At 38.6% G+C, this 15,302-nt stretch overlaps 1 long non-coding RNA gene across 1 annotated transcript; it reads right to left on the bottom strand.

The window, feature by feature from the left end:
• Positions 1-2,762: 2,762 nt before the first annotated feature.
• LOC128631133 (uncharacterized) lies at positions 2,763-15,086 on the bottom strand. Its single transcript, XR_008395307.1, has 3 exons — positions 14,469-15,086; positions 6,700-13,282; positions 2,763-4,097 (listed from the first exon to the last, which is right to left on the bottom strand). It is a non-coding gene; the product is annotated as an uncharacterized LOC128631133 (long non-coding RNA).
• Between the last annotated feature and the right edge of the window lie 216 nt (positions 15,087-15,302).

Genomic DNA, 15,302 nt, shown 5'->3' with positions numbered 1-15,302 from the left:
CACAACGTCCCAACTTTTTTGGAATTGGGGTTGTAGTACTTCCTCCCATTACCCAGGAAAGTGAGATGTTGCTGTTTACAAATGTCAACATGTTTTTGATAATTATTGAGCATCACACCAAAAATTAATTAATGAGGACTGTCACCAAATTTCTGAAGCTAGGCCAAACATCCTAGCACTAGTTGGCAAAAGTTAGTTTAGCATTTTTTGCTATGTGCCAAATTTGGTCATACAAATGGAGCAGAGCTAAGATCAGATAGCTGTTTATGAGGAACTGTATGTCTGATCAAGCTGAAATTTGATATGGTAGATATACCGTATGTGCTAATCTATAATAGATTCTCATGATGACTTAATTACTGAAAAAAAACATGCCTGTCATTGGCCAATCAGATATCAGATAATTGAAAAGTTTCCCATTAGGTTATTGCCACAAAACTTGAATAGAAAGTTCAGGGATGGACCTCCTAGTATCCAATGCAATCTCGCTCAAATTGGCTACCTGGGGCGTGCTGTTCATGTTTATAAGGGTCAGCGTTAAGTTCAAATAGCTGTTTCTCAGGAACCAAAATGCCAATTGAGCAGAATTTGCTGTGCACTTTCTGCTAATCTGTAACTGAATTACTTCAAAAATGTCTGCCTTCTGCCAGTCAGCTTTCAGCAGGTAGGTTACACAACTAGCATTGAGCCATCATCACAAAATGTGATATGCATAAGTATGTTCACATATGGTCTCTTTATTGTTCTATGAATCTTGACAAGAACTGGCCACTGGGAGTGCTATATGCAGGGAGTGTTTGGACAGATTGCCTCTTATCGCTATATTACTATTATTATTAGCAGTAGAAGTAGTTGTATTATTATTATTATTATTATTATTATTATTATTATTATTATTGCAGTAGTAGTACTGATATTTCCTTCCGTTTTTTAAGTTTCATTTTCCACCTCTGGTTCTGTAGTCCAACAGATCTGACGCACTGAAGGCTGGGCATTGGTAGATATCGTCTATGATGAAAAATTAGTATTATTTATTTATTTATTTATGAATCTACCATACATGTCATGAACACAAACCTTTTGAATAATTTTGTCCCTCACAGTAGGGTTCATAAGATACTCACTGATGTTAAACTTCAATCTCAGAAATGCCCTCTTAGTAACAGGCACTAAAAAAAATTAGCAATGTTGATATTTAGTAGCTGTTGTAAAACTTAATTTGACTTCAAATGTATATGAAATTGTGAACTGGATATAAAAGTGTAGCCTGGAACCCCATAGACTTCCACTTCACAGAGCGTGAGAGCCTGGATAACATTGGGAATGATGATGTTCACATAACGACCCCTCATGTTGCAGGTGTAATTTGCAGAGGCACCAGCAGGGATGCTAGAGATAACAACACATCTGCAGGGGGAGAGAGAGAGAGAGAGAGACTTTGACTTTTAAAATATAATTTATTCTACAATTAAAAAACCTTAACATACAGAACACATTGTTTTAACAACCATTACCAATTGAAAAAGAGATTCTCGCCTCTTATAAGTCACCCCTTTGTTTACACACCATTTCTTCTCAAACATCGGAAGATCACCATTCATTTGGTAAAATTCATACTTTAATCTAATCCTAGACTCAACCAAGGCCTTAAATAATTTAACCATGTTTACTTCTTTCCCTTCTGATCCCATTTTGTCAGCCTTCCAAATGGCTAATTTTGCTTGACCGACCAAAAAATTCGAATAGGTACAGATTTCCTGCCTGTGGCGAGAATATCTACCCCCATAAATAAACCCTGTTTTCAAGAAAATGATCCCCAAACTACGAAACATTGTATACAATAGATTAAAGAGCGGAGATAGTTTACAACATTCACAAAAGACATGAAACACAGTATCGAGTTCATCACACAAAGTACACAGTGGAGACGGTGCATATTTACATTTAAACAAAAACACTTTTGTTGGTAATGCACAATGTAAAATCTGCCACTGTATGTCACCAGACTTTTTTTGGTAGAGGGTTCTTATACAATAACCGCCATGAAGGTTCATTATCTCCCGACTTCAAGAAATGAGTCCTCCATTTTGTATGCCTCCTCCCCCTTAGATGTCTGACAAAGTCGGACTTTACACAGGAAATATATGCATTTTGTTTGTTCACCATGGAAAACGGAAGACTTTGCAAGCCTTTAAAGGATAACAACATGTTTACATTGTCTCCATTGTTAATTTGAGCTACCTGTGGAGTTATGAACACTTCTGGAAAAAAAGACCTTTGTGTTACCACCGGACATAAACTTGGTTATATATTATCCCACAAACATGCAGGAAAAGATGTTTTCAAATCCTTTAATATGTTCCCGACTATTCTCTATGATCTACCAGTAATTTTTCTAGTTAGATTCTGTACTGAAAAACATTCTCTATTCGACAAGTCAAACAGGTTTCCAACTTTAGTTATCCCAGCTAAAACAAAGTTAGAAATTTCGGTGTTGGATATAATGCATTTTTTTAGAAAACCAAGGACTGTGCAGAAGTGGTTCATCAAAACCAAAATGTTCTTTCCGCTCCGACTTAAAGTAACCCCAAGCTTCAAGAACCGATTCATAAAACCTTATCTTAAACATGTCTTTTACCACATTTCCCGAAATCAGAAACATTTGTTTATCAAAATCCATCTTGTTTTTTTCCACGTACAATGGCAAGGCCAAAGCTAATCCATGGTAGAGAGTCCGACGAGTAAAGCAGTTTTTGGGCAGTCTGCAACCTCATTACCTTAGAGGCAAAATGAATTAATCCCTGACCGCTATCAATTGTAGGGAGACACAGTACCCCAGGGGGGAAGCCAATGATGACCACCCCAAAAGAAGTCTACAAAGGCTTTTTGAAGTTGTGACAAAAGCTCTTTCTGAGGGTCCAACATGGTTAGACGATGCCACAGCATTGAGGTGGCTAGATTATTCACCACCAGCACCCTGCCTCTGTAGGAAAGCTGGGCTTGAATCCACTTCCATCTCTGGAGCTTGCCTGTCACTTTTTCTACAAGTCCTTCCCAATTCTTGTTCATGTGCTGTTCAGTCCCAAAGAACAGCCCCAGTATCTTAACCCCCTCTTTATTCCAAGGGTGCTGATGTGGAAGCTGAGGTGGATTTTGGTGTGACCAATGGCCTAACAATAAAGTGTCAGTTTTTCCCCCAATTGATCCGTGCGGAAGAAGCACTCTAAAAGATGTTGAGGCATGAGGTAAGACGTTTAACATCATCTTCAGATCTAATGATCACTGGGATGTCATCTGTATACGCGGTGAGTTTCACCACTGCTGTGTTTGAAAGGTGAGATGTTGGAACTGTAAATCCTTGCAGCTTCTCTCTCAGAATCCTCAACATTGACTCAATGGAAATCGTGTACAAGAGACCAGACAAACTACACCCTTGTGTCACACCTCTACCTACAGAAGAAGGTCTGGTCAAAATTCCATTTATTTTCAGCATACTATAGACATCTTTATAAAGAAGCCTTATCCATGAAATAAACTGATTCCCAAAGCCAAATCTTTCAAGTATTTTGAACAGGTATTCATGGTCAAATTTATCAAAGGCTTTTTCTTGGTCCAAACACAGAAGACCAAGATCTAATGTATGCAGTTCCGTTAAGTACACCATGTCCCGCACAAAAAAAGATTGTGAAATATAGATCGCTAGGGTACACAGTAGGACTGATCTTCATGGATGATGGACGCTATAGATTTTTTAAGATGATTTGTCAGAGTTTTAGACAATATTTTATAATCAGTTCCTAAAAGAGAGACCGGTCGCCAGTTCTTCAATAAACCAAGATCTCCTTTCTTGGGTAAAAGAGTCACTACAGCTCTTCTACAACTGATGGGTAGGATATTTGACTCAAAGCTTTCGAGAAACACCTCATACAAATCCTGACCAATGAGGGACCAGAAGGCTTTATAAATTTCAGAAGTCAAGCCATCCAATCCTGGTGATTTTCCCGAAGATTGCTGCTGGACAGCTTCCGTTAACTCCTGAAAGGACAAAGGTTTCTCCAGCTCTGCTTTATCTTCATGTCCAAGATGCGGCAGTCCATCTGAAAGCAGATTAATTGCTCCAAGGTCACATGGTTGTGCAGTATATAATTCTTCATAAAAAGATAGAGTTTGCAAAAAAAAAAAAATTATTTTCCGTTATTTCTTTCCCATTTAACAATTTAAGATGATTTATATAATTTTTTCTCTGATGTTCTTTTCCAATGAAAAAAAGAAAGTTGTTGAAGAATCCATGCTGTTTAACTGAAGATATCTTCCCAGTATGGATGTACTACGACTTATCTCTTCATACAAATTTTTCAAAATCATGTTGTACTCGTCAAGCATTTTTGCAGTTTCCATCTCTTCACCATCACTAATGGAGCTGCTTAGCTTCAGAATCTGCTGTTCCAAAAACTTAACCTTTTCCTAGTTCAGTCAGGTGACTCCTTGTGTATTGTTGGCACAAGAGCCGGATCTGTACATTTCCAATATCCCACCACTGGCTTAAAGTATTATACTGTGATTTTCTCTCTCTCCACTCTCCCCAAAACTGAGCAACTAATTGTACGAAAACTTTATCTTGCAATAATCTATTATTAAAAGCCAAATCTTATAATATGTGTTACTCTGCGTTATGGTCATAGTTACTGCAATATAGTGGTGATCCGAAAATGGTGTTGGCGAAATATCACTATTGGAAAATCTTCCTCTGTCGTTCATCTGAACATAAAATCTATCGAGTCGTGCACCGGAAACTGTATTAGAATTCATTTTCACCCATGTATATTGTTTACTGCCAGGGAAAGCTTCTCTCCATACATCTACAAGACTATGAAACTGAACAACGGTTTTGAGAGTCTCAGACGAATTTGGATGAGGTTCAACATGATTCCGATCCATAGTGTAATCAAATGTACAATTAAAATCACCAGCTAAAATTATTATTCTATTCTGCGAAACTTTTGAAATAACGTCTTTTACTTTTTTAAAAAAAGAAGCTCTTTCTGCCCCATCATTCTGAGCATAAATATTAATAAGAGATTGCGGTAACTCAAAGCGTAAATTCTATAATTTGCATTCTGCCAGGTATAATTTCTTCAGCTCTACTGTCTTGAATTTGTAAATCCGATGAAATAAGAACTTCTACTCCGGCACTCACGTTTGAATCATGGCTCACTGAGCCATTGCACCTGATTGTCCATATATGTGTGTGTGTTTCTTGCAGAAAAACTACACTTGCTTTTTTCCAACTAAAAAAATCGAACAAAGCGAATAATTTTTCAGCACCACGACATCCATTAATGTTCAAAGATAATAAGTTTAAGGATGCCATGATGCTGACTATTGAATAAATGACGAATGACATCGCAACACAGGTCTTATTATCTCCTCTCTTCATTACAACATATTCAAACCTTCTTCGCCTTACGGTTAATCATGACTTTTACCTTTGTTATTATTTTCCTGAAGTGATAAAGCTTCTGAATACTAAGCTCTTCGTCAGATGCTTTATTCATCGCCATTTTACACGACACCAAAAAGCGCTTTAAATCAGGGAAAAAAGTCTCAATTTGTGGTTTCCGAGCTCCTTTAGTCTCATCTAGAAAGTCATTAATTTGCTTTAATGTGTACAGTCTAGCACTGAGAGACTCTGTTCCTTCAGCATCATCCATATCAGAACAACTCTCTATGCTCTCTAGATCAACATCTGAGTCATTTTCAGAGTGAGCATACTCTGAACTCATGGTGGACATCTGAGTACAAATATCTACAGCTGCTTCACTTTCACCATCTCCTTTATTACTTTCTATTTCTGTCTGTTCTTTTTCTGATGGTTTATCATGTTCATTTACTGTCTGAGTCAATGTTTATCCACTACTTGCCTGACTTACCCGCTCCTCGTTGTAATCATGATTTTCTACATCTCCTGCATCAGGATTCCCTTTAGGTGCTGTTTTAACATCTGGAACGAGATGGTTCTCTCTATGCTCCTTCACTTTGGAACTCTCTTCCTCCTGAACTCAGGGAAGCCCAGACTTTTGGCATTTTTAAAGCTCTTCTCAAGACACACTTTTTTAAACTTGCATTCGACTGCTGATGTCTTTTTCAATTGTTTAATAATTATTTTTATTAGTATTAATGTTGTTATTTTTATTCTTATTAACCTTTATTTGTTTTATTTTTCTGTGGACTGTGATTTTATGTACAGCGCTTTGAGAAGCTGCTTTAAAGGCGCTTTATAAAATGAAGTTTATTATTATTATTATTATTATTATTATTATTATTATTATTATTATTATGGTTATTTTGTCTGGCATGTCGCTCGGTTGTTTGAAGATTAGACGGTCTGACATGTCCTAGTTCTCCGCACAAAAACACAGCATATGATCCGAACTAAAAAAGATTGTGTAATGTTTGCCTTCATTAGTCAGCTTTACAGCCAGACTGAGCGGATCCTGTTGTTGATTCAGAATCATGTTCGTAAATCGCCGAAACGACATAACGTGCTTGATATCCGGATTTTTCAGACCGAGTGGAATCAGGTCGTGTCATTAATCGCGAGTCCGCATTTAACCAGGTCATCTACCATCTGAACCTCAGCGAGAAAAACAACAACAGCTTTATTCATCCTACAAGCTGACTGGATATTTGACCACCGACCTGTTCACTGACTGCAACCAGCACATCTTCCACAGATACGGAGTCATCAGGTGTACATTTAAATCCATGTCTCAGAGTCAAGCGTGAGAAATCTCCCCTTCACCCCATTTGTCAAAGTTTTCCGACCGAAGTCGGCGCTCAAAGAAGTTTTATGTCTAAGATTAATCTTTTTTTTTTTTTTTTTTTTTTTTTTTTTTTTTTTTTTTTTTACATGAATCTTAAAAAAGAACTAAGAAATTGATTAAAAGTAACAAACTCTCAAAAGTGTGCCGCAAAACTCTCGACTCCTCCCACTACCCACAATCCTGAGAGAGAGAGAGAGACAGAGAGAGTGAGAGAGAGAGAGATAGCAAGACAGAGAGACAGAGCGAGAGAGACTTTTTTTTACTTTAAGACACCTTTAATGTATTCAGTTTTGGTATATTTACATATCTACATTTTTAAAATAATTATTTTCATTTTTTTAAAAAGAAGAAGAGAGAAGAACCCCCTCAGACCCCCCACCCCCACCCTCAACCCAGAAAACCCCAACCCTTTCAGTTCTACTACAAGTCCATTGTAGTCATATAGTGTGCAAATGTCCACAGTGCTATTCATATTATAGCTTTTCTTGCGGCTGATGTCCATTTTCTCAGTCTGAACCGTCTCCGTGGTGACAGCACGCCCAGGTTTTCAGTTTTTATTGCTTGTTGTGCAGATTGAATTATTTTTTTTCCCTGCCCAAGAAGTAGTTAGTTAGCAAGACGTTACGATTTCCTTTTGTTAAGTCTAGAAAACAGTTTAACTGTTCTGTGGTGTACAGTTCTTCAGGTTGTTCTGAAAAGTTTGAAGTAGGTGGGTTACCTGATCCTGCTTCATTCACCTCCTTAAACCCTGCCTCTGATGCCCATATCCCCAATCTGAAGCGTCTCGTTGGTGACAGCACGCCCAGATTCTCACCTGTTGTTGTGTGCTCCACAGATTTTATGAATTTTTTTCTATCCGGAAAGTAGTTTGTTAGTACGACATCATCTTGTCCTAAAATCTGCTCCAAGAACCAGGTTAACTGTTCTATGGTGTAAAATTATCCTGGCTGTTCGACCACATCCTCCTCCATGTCTGTGAGGGGTTCTCCTCCTGTAGCTCCTGCGCTGTGGTCTGGTTCTCCTGCATCACAACACTATGTTGTGGCTGTTTGGAAAACATAAAGGTAGTCGGCTGATCTAGGGTGACCTCTTCCTCCCCCTCATCATCATCTGTAAACTGTTTTTCTCTACCAGCTCCTGTGCTGCTCTCTGGGCCCGAGTCCTCCTGAGAGAGAAATAGTTTGTATATAATGTACCCTTAGTTTTGACAGGTATAGGTCAAAGGTCAAAAAGATACACATTCTAACTCTTTATATCTAGATCAAAGGTCATGATCATAAAAATATTTATAGTTATGTTAAATCTGGATCACATCCATTGGTGACAGAAACGTTACCATACATGGTACGGCCATGTGTTTTCCACCCCACACACGTTGCACACATGTTCTTTCTAACACTCTGTGGTAGGTCATAAAAATATATATAGTTATGTTAAATCGGGATCCCATCCATTCCTGACACAAATGTTACTATACATGGAATGGCCATGTGTATTACACACAGACATCCAAACAAAAATATGACACACACAAACACACTTTATTTTCACATTATTTAAAAGGAATTTAAGTGTTATTTACTAAATTACCATAATTATGAACACAAGTTGTTAAGTTGACAATCATTTTTAAAATTACGTTTCTCCATTTAGATTGTCTGCAGTAGAATGCAGTCTTTTAAACCAGGAAAAATGACTGCCTTTAAGTTGTATAACAATAGTAAGTAAAATCCAGTGATTTACATTACAAATCTCATACATAACATCTCTGCAGGATTTATAGACGTTAAAGCACTGAATGAAATGAGCAATATAGACAAAAAATAAACACTCTGTGTCTACTACTTTTATCTCTCTCATAGTACATTTACATTTATTCATTTAACAGAGTGTTAGAGGACCTGTAGACTGCACAAATACTAAGGACATTACAATTTATCATTTCACTTACAATTAAGTTCTACTAAAGCAATGAATTTGGGGCATGTTCTCAATAGTGATATGACCAATAGTGGACTCGTGTATAGGCTACACCTGCTAATACATTTGATGGACTATTTTGCACTACTACACGTAGCTAACGCTAGTCATATTTAGCAGTGTAATTTGAATATCTACTCTTTAGTTTACTGTAGCAGTGGATAAGAAGGAAAACATTTCATTTGACAAATCTGCTCATCTAGAGAGGGCTTTTCATTTGTGCTATAGGAAAGATAAGCATGATTACATTTCTGCTTATTCATGTAAACCTCAACTACATTGTGTAATCTAATTTCATGTATTGATACATTTTTTATTTTATTTTTAAAATCTTTTGTCATTCGCACACGTAGCCTTCTAGCTCCACAACCTTTGGACTGTGGATAGTAGATAAAAGTAGTAGACACAGTGTGCAATATGTGCAATGTTCAGTACGTCATATAATAATAATAATGAGTCTTTATTGATCACATATACATTACAGCACAGTGAAATTCTTTTCTTTGCATATCCCAGGTTGTTAGGAAGTTGGGGTCAGAGCACAGGGTCAGCCATGATACAGCGCCCCTGGAGTAGAGAGGGTTAAGGGGCTTGCTCAAGGGCCCAACAGTGGCAGTGCTGCCCCCATCTTGAATCATATTACCGTAAATACTTAAATGTGCAGTCATTTGTTTCTTTTTTTTCACTTTTTTATTCAATTCCTGCTTATTCAGGCTCAGAGTCATGTAGGCTGCATTGAATTTTATTTTCAATTCCCTCATCTCTTTTTCAGTGACTTTATCACTAGCACGTTGCACTGCTTTCACGATTGGGGTGGCACGAGGGGCAGACCTAACAATGACACAATCCCTGGCGTTCTCATGTTTTGTACTGTCTCCATGCTTCTTTACGGTTTCTTTTTTAAAATGACTCGAACTGGTAATGAACTCTGTTTTACCAGCAATATCTTGTCCTGCTTTAGCACAAAAGGTGCAGTACATTTTCCCTTTGTCATAACGTAACCAGGCGAACTCATGTAGCCAAGCTGATTTAAACTGTCTTGTCGGGATGAGAGCCGCAGGGACGGGAGAAGACTCAACTCGCTGCGCTTGGCTGTCATCATCTATAAAAGATTGCACACCGATTGAAACGGGCTGGGATGACTCAAATGTCACTTGGGAACTTTCACTGGTCGAGTTGGTCTCAACATCGTGGGCATCTGATGTAGAGGAGGCAGGGTTTGGACAGGCAGGGGATGAGGAAAAAGTCTGATATTTTTCTTGTCAGCTGACTAACGTTAGTTAACTACGCAGTTAGCTAGCCTACATATAACGGATAAATTCACATTCTACCAAACTAAACCACATCAAACTAAATTAAACACCTTTAATAAAAAGGCTCAGGCAGGGTTAGGTTAGGGGATGACTCAACCCAACACTCAACCCAACACTCAACCCAACCCAACCCAACACCTCCCACTTGGTGTGGGAGGTGGCACAGGCACAAAACCTTGTCCTTCATTCTGTATATATTTCTCTATATGTATTTAACATTCTATGAGAAAATATCAGTTGTATAAAAAAAATGGAAAAGAAATTATATATATTTTTAAATCTATATATTGTGTTAAAAATGAATTCTGCCACTTTAAAAAAAATTAATTTTCATGACTCATGAAAATGAATCACATGTAAATGAATCACATGAAAATATATCACTTGAATATGAATCTCATGAAAATGAATCATATGTAAATGAATAAATAAAGAAAGACTTTTTAAAAAATCGGCCCAAATGTAAGACGTTTTAGGTGAGGTTAACTATTGGGGGTTGGAGGATCAGTTTAGAGAACATATTATTTGTTTCTGATGGTTAAGTTCAGGGTTAGGGTTGGCCCCTAAGTTTCAACATTGGAAAAAGGAGTTTTTATTGGTTAAAAATTAGGTGATTAGAGTTTATTGTTTGGGTAAGCCCCTAGATTTCAAGATAAAAAATGGTTTTAATGTTTGGAATAGAAGTTCTAATTGGGTTTAAGGGTACTGGATCTATGTTCCCCATCCCTATTGTCCAACTTGTACAGATGAAATTTAATCTGGCCCAAATTTAGGGCCGAACCAGGAAAAAGTTCCATTAATTTTGTCCATGTTCCCTCTCAGATCCTTCTTCCTATTGATTACTCCCCTCTCCCCTGAGAAGAAATGCCTTTCTCTCTATTAATATATACCCCCACACACATTTTATATATAATATAATATTATATTTATATTTTTGTGTCACGATATGGAGATTGAGATGGATGCAAGTGCAGATTTTTCAAGTTCAATAAAGAACTAAACAAAATACAAAAGACACTGACATTGGGGCAAATCACTGTGGAAAAGACTAAACATAAAACAAAGAGAAAAACACAGCACCAGGGACAAAGGTAAGGAAAGACAAACGTGAGACAAAGAGTGCAGTGAAAACTGGCTAAATACACAAGTGCTTACCAGGAATGTGATCCAGGTGCAGGTGGTCATGTGACTGTGATGCAGTGGCTGCTGGGAACTGTAATTCAGATTTCCTTCTCTGATTACATGACATAATGGTGTATGGTGTAATATGTGGTAATGTACGGGTATTACTCTGTGCGTGTGTGTGTGTGTGTGTTTATACAGAGGCTGAATGTGTTGGCCACTCTTGGGTAACTTACCCAAAATACATCAGAGCATCATCACAGCTCTCATTACTGTAGATGGCCAGCCAGAGACATCGTCACCGAGCTCATCAATGAAAGGGTACAGATGGCTACACACCTTCTCTTCAGAGCGAAGGGAATCATGGGTGTGGTCAGATCTGATTGGTCAGAAGCTGTTAATAAATCTTTTAAAAATAACTGCAGCTCTGACAGCAGTGCATATGCAAATCAGTTCCCAGGTTTATACAGTATGAACACACTCATTATAAACTATCCACGCTATATCGTCAGTGAGAATGCCCAATTCGTATACAGTGAGACCGTATATACATCACATCTTTGTGTATGTGTTCACGTAGGTGGACTCGAGCAGTAACTTTGAGTGGCAGAAGCAGCTGTGCTAATACTGGGACGTGGATCTGGATAAGTGTGTGGCCAGAATGGCTCTGTATCAGTACATCTACGGATATGAGTACCCGGGAGCCTGCCTGCGTCTGGTCATCATCCCGCTCACAGTAAAGACATGTTAACAATACGTTAAGAATTCATAATGCATAATGTAGTGTAGTGCATGTTATTATAATAATATTTATTTAAATACTATGCGTAATGCATTAAGGAGGCTTTATAACATGCTTTTTTTATAACGAATGCATTTATCACTCGTTATAGCTGTGTGAAAGAGTGAAGTCTTAAAGATACGTTCGTGTGTGACCTTTCCATCAGGAACGCGTTTAATGTAAAAAAAAAATCTTCTTGGAAATGACATGCTTGTGCTTGTTTGTGATGGTTTTTAGGACCGGTGCTATCTGTGTCTGATGGGTAACACCTCGAATAACATGTGTGTAGAAGGTGTGAGCTTGATCCTTTCACCGTTAGCCAGACAGAGTGTCTTGTTGTTGTCCAACACGGCGGTAATTTTCTCAATCCACAGGCACGTCCACAGGTACGTGACTCACCACCCACTTGTGCGTGTTGGCGGTGTCACTGCCGAGGGACGTTTGATGGCACTCCGCTCCATTGTGAGAGGGTCGCCTTCACCATACAGCTCGTCCATGCTCACTGACTGCGGGTTGAGCACGTCGGTCTCGATGGGCTTGTAGAAGGGATTCACCTCGTAGCCCTCTGTCTCGTGGAGGGTGCGCAGTGCGTCAGCGAGGGCACGGTACGCCGTGGTCTAACCGCCTCTTGTAGGGCCCACCAGCAAGACGCCCTGGTGCACCAGCATGGTCTCGTACAGCTGGATCACCTTGGCGGTCATGCTGGAGAAGGGCTGCAGGGAGCGGGTGCATAGAGCTGCCTCGATGTTCGACTGAAGCGCGCCGTAGTCATGCTCGGGGACGCCCACACCAGGAAAGAGGTCCGACAGAATACCGTTAAACGCACACAAGAAAGATTGGATTGACTCGATTGACACTAGGTTCAAGATTTTCAGATTATGGATGTTCAGATGTTCCAGGATTCTTTACTTTTCATCTAGTATAACATTACAAGGTGCTAATGTTATATACTTTAAATGTTTTTTAAAAAAGTTATATAGTATATGATTACAGCTTTTTAGTTGCAAAGAATTTGCAAATGTCAGTTAATTCTGTTTCCTAATTTGTCCTGGAATTTCCTCCTAGTGCCTGATTCCAGTGATCCTGTGATAATGACCTTTGATACTCCAAATGTAAACTTTGGTGTTCTTTACTATTTATCAGTTTATTTTATTTTAAGTTCTGCGTCATCCTTGAGTAACTTGGATTGAAGCGGCCTCCAGGTTGTCCCAGAGCTCAGTCCTGCCTGCGTAGCCAGGGTTCATCATGATTAATGCAGCTTCCTACAAATGGAAGCAAGGGAAATGATAAAGATTCAAACCCTTGCTAATATTCTGAAATCGATTGCAACACTGAGTGAGTCTGTTCCAAGAATCGATTCAGCACAAATCTCGAATTAAAGGTTAGGGGAACAACCCGCAATATTAAGTACATAGGATCATTATCATGATTAACAGGGCGATTCCTAATACCTGGTGTCAATTCGTAGATACCAGGTAATGGGAATAGAGTCGATTCAAAGGAATCAAGCTTTGGAGTCGACTCTATAGTCATTGTGAATATGGAGTCAACTCCAAAGCTTGATTGTGGGAGAAGCATGACTGAAGAACCTTGATTTCTCAGTTTGGGAACAATCCCAAAGAAATAGTCGGGAGACGCAGAGCGTTTGGCATCGTTGTGACAAACGCTGAATCTCACAGCTTTTTTTTTAGTTTTTAATTACTCAACAACTAAGACACAACCCCCTCGTTTATTCCTTCACTTTCATCTTTCACTACTTTTTTTTATTTTGCATTTTGTTCTGATTCTTTCCCCCTGAATGTCTGGCTAGAACTTTCTGGAACTGGGAGCTAATGCTAAATTTAATGTTCTGTTAGAAAAGACAGCTTGATGTGTGGTTTCATTAAATTCATTCAATTTAAATATCTTGTCTTTCTAAGAAAAACTGCTGATTAAGCAATGCACTATACCATATTCATGAGAAAGTAGAATGTTGTATTTGTTATTTGACGTTTGTGTAAATTCAATACGTCGTTTTCAGCTAGTGATTAAAGAATTGGTTCATGAGTCATCTTTGTCAGATATGCTGGTGGCGCTTTCTGATTTTAGTCACTTAACCATTCAAAAGAGTTATTTGTGTGTGGAACAGTGTTGCATTGCACCCGCGAATACCTGCAACCTGGAATGGAAAATAAGTTTTATTTTGTTCCAACACTTTTTTGTTGTTGTTGTTGTTGCTGTTGTTGCTCCAAAACTGAAAAGTGTTACAATGGAAGCAGAAGTAAGTGTAGCTTCTTAAATTGTGTAGTGTAACACAGTGTTTTTCAATCTTTTTTGAGCCATGGCACATTTTTTACATTGGCAAAATCTTGTGGCACACCACCAACCAAAAATGTTACAGAATGGCACTCTGTAGCCTAATACAGTGTATATAATTACAATATAGTTTCTCAATTTATTTATACTCACTCAGTGTGAAACCTGGGCCTGTTTAGATGAACACAAAGCTGATATCCTGGCAGGAATTTAAGAAAGGCATACACGAAGCTCTTCAACAGCTTTCAGTCTCTCTCTGTTTTTAGCTTTTATAGCAGTTAGGCTTGAAAAGCTCAGCTCACACACATATGTTGTGGAAAATGGGAGCAATGTCAAAACTTTGTTGGCCGGAATGGGGAATTCCATGGCAGCAGTCATCCAAAAACTGTCCAAAGGAAGTTCAGCAAATCTTACCTTTAAACCACGATCTTGTTTCAGTTCAGTTAGTTCCTCCTGCTCCTGTAAAGTTATGTCCTTTCCAATAGCAGTCAAGGCATTCAGTGGAGGCTGAAGAGAAATAAAATGACAACTTCTCCTCAAGAGTTTACAGATGTTTACCTATTACCTTGCACAGTGCAGCAGGGTGATCTTGCCGTTCCTCTGTGAGTGGGAACATCTCAAGGTTGGCACTTTGCACATGTTGTTGCCAGAGGTGCACCTTTAAATGGAATCCATTTATTTTATCTCATTTCGGCCTTGCATCCGTGTGTTCGGTTCATTCAGATGATGAAATATATCTGCCAGGTATGCCAGCTTTGCACTCCACAACACTTGTGCAATTTTCCCACACAAGTCTTCCCTGGTCAATTTGACCCCAAAAATTTCCTCTCCTGTTGTTTTTTCTGGCAGTGGCTTATAAAATAGGAAGTTTTCTCTAATGGCATCTCCATCCACAAAACGCACATTGGCCAAGAGCTGAGAATATCCGTAGACTCATCAGGTTGCAATGCAAATTTCCTACTGATGCGTATCTTTTCCAAAACATGG

The sequence above is a fragment of the Ictalurus punctatus genome, unplaced genomic scaffold (genome assembly GCF_001660625.3).
Source record: "Ictalurus punctatus breed USDA103 unplaced genomic scaffold, Coco_2.0 tig00004965, whole genome shotgun sequence".
In the NCBI taxonomy this organism is placed as follows: domain Eukaryota; kingdom Metazoa; phylum Chordata; class Actinopteri; order Siluriformes; family Ictaluridae; genus Ictalurus; species Ictalurus punctatus.
Note: the sequence above shows the minus strand (reverse complement) of the source record. Positions and strands in the feature narration are given on the sequence as shown.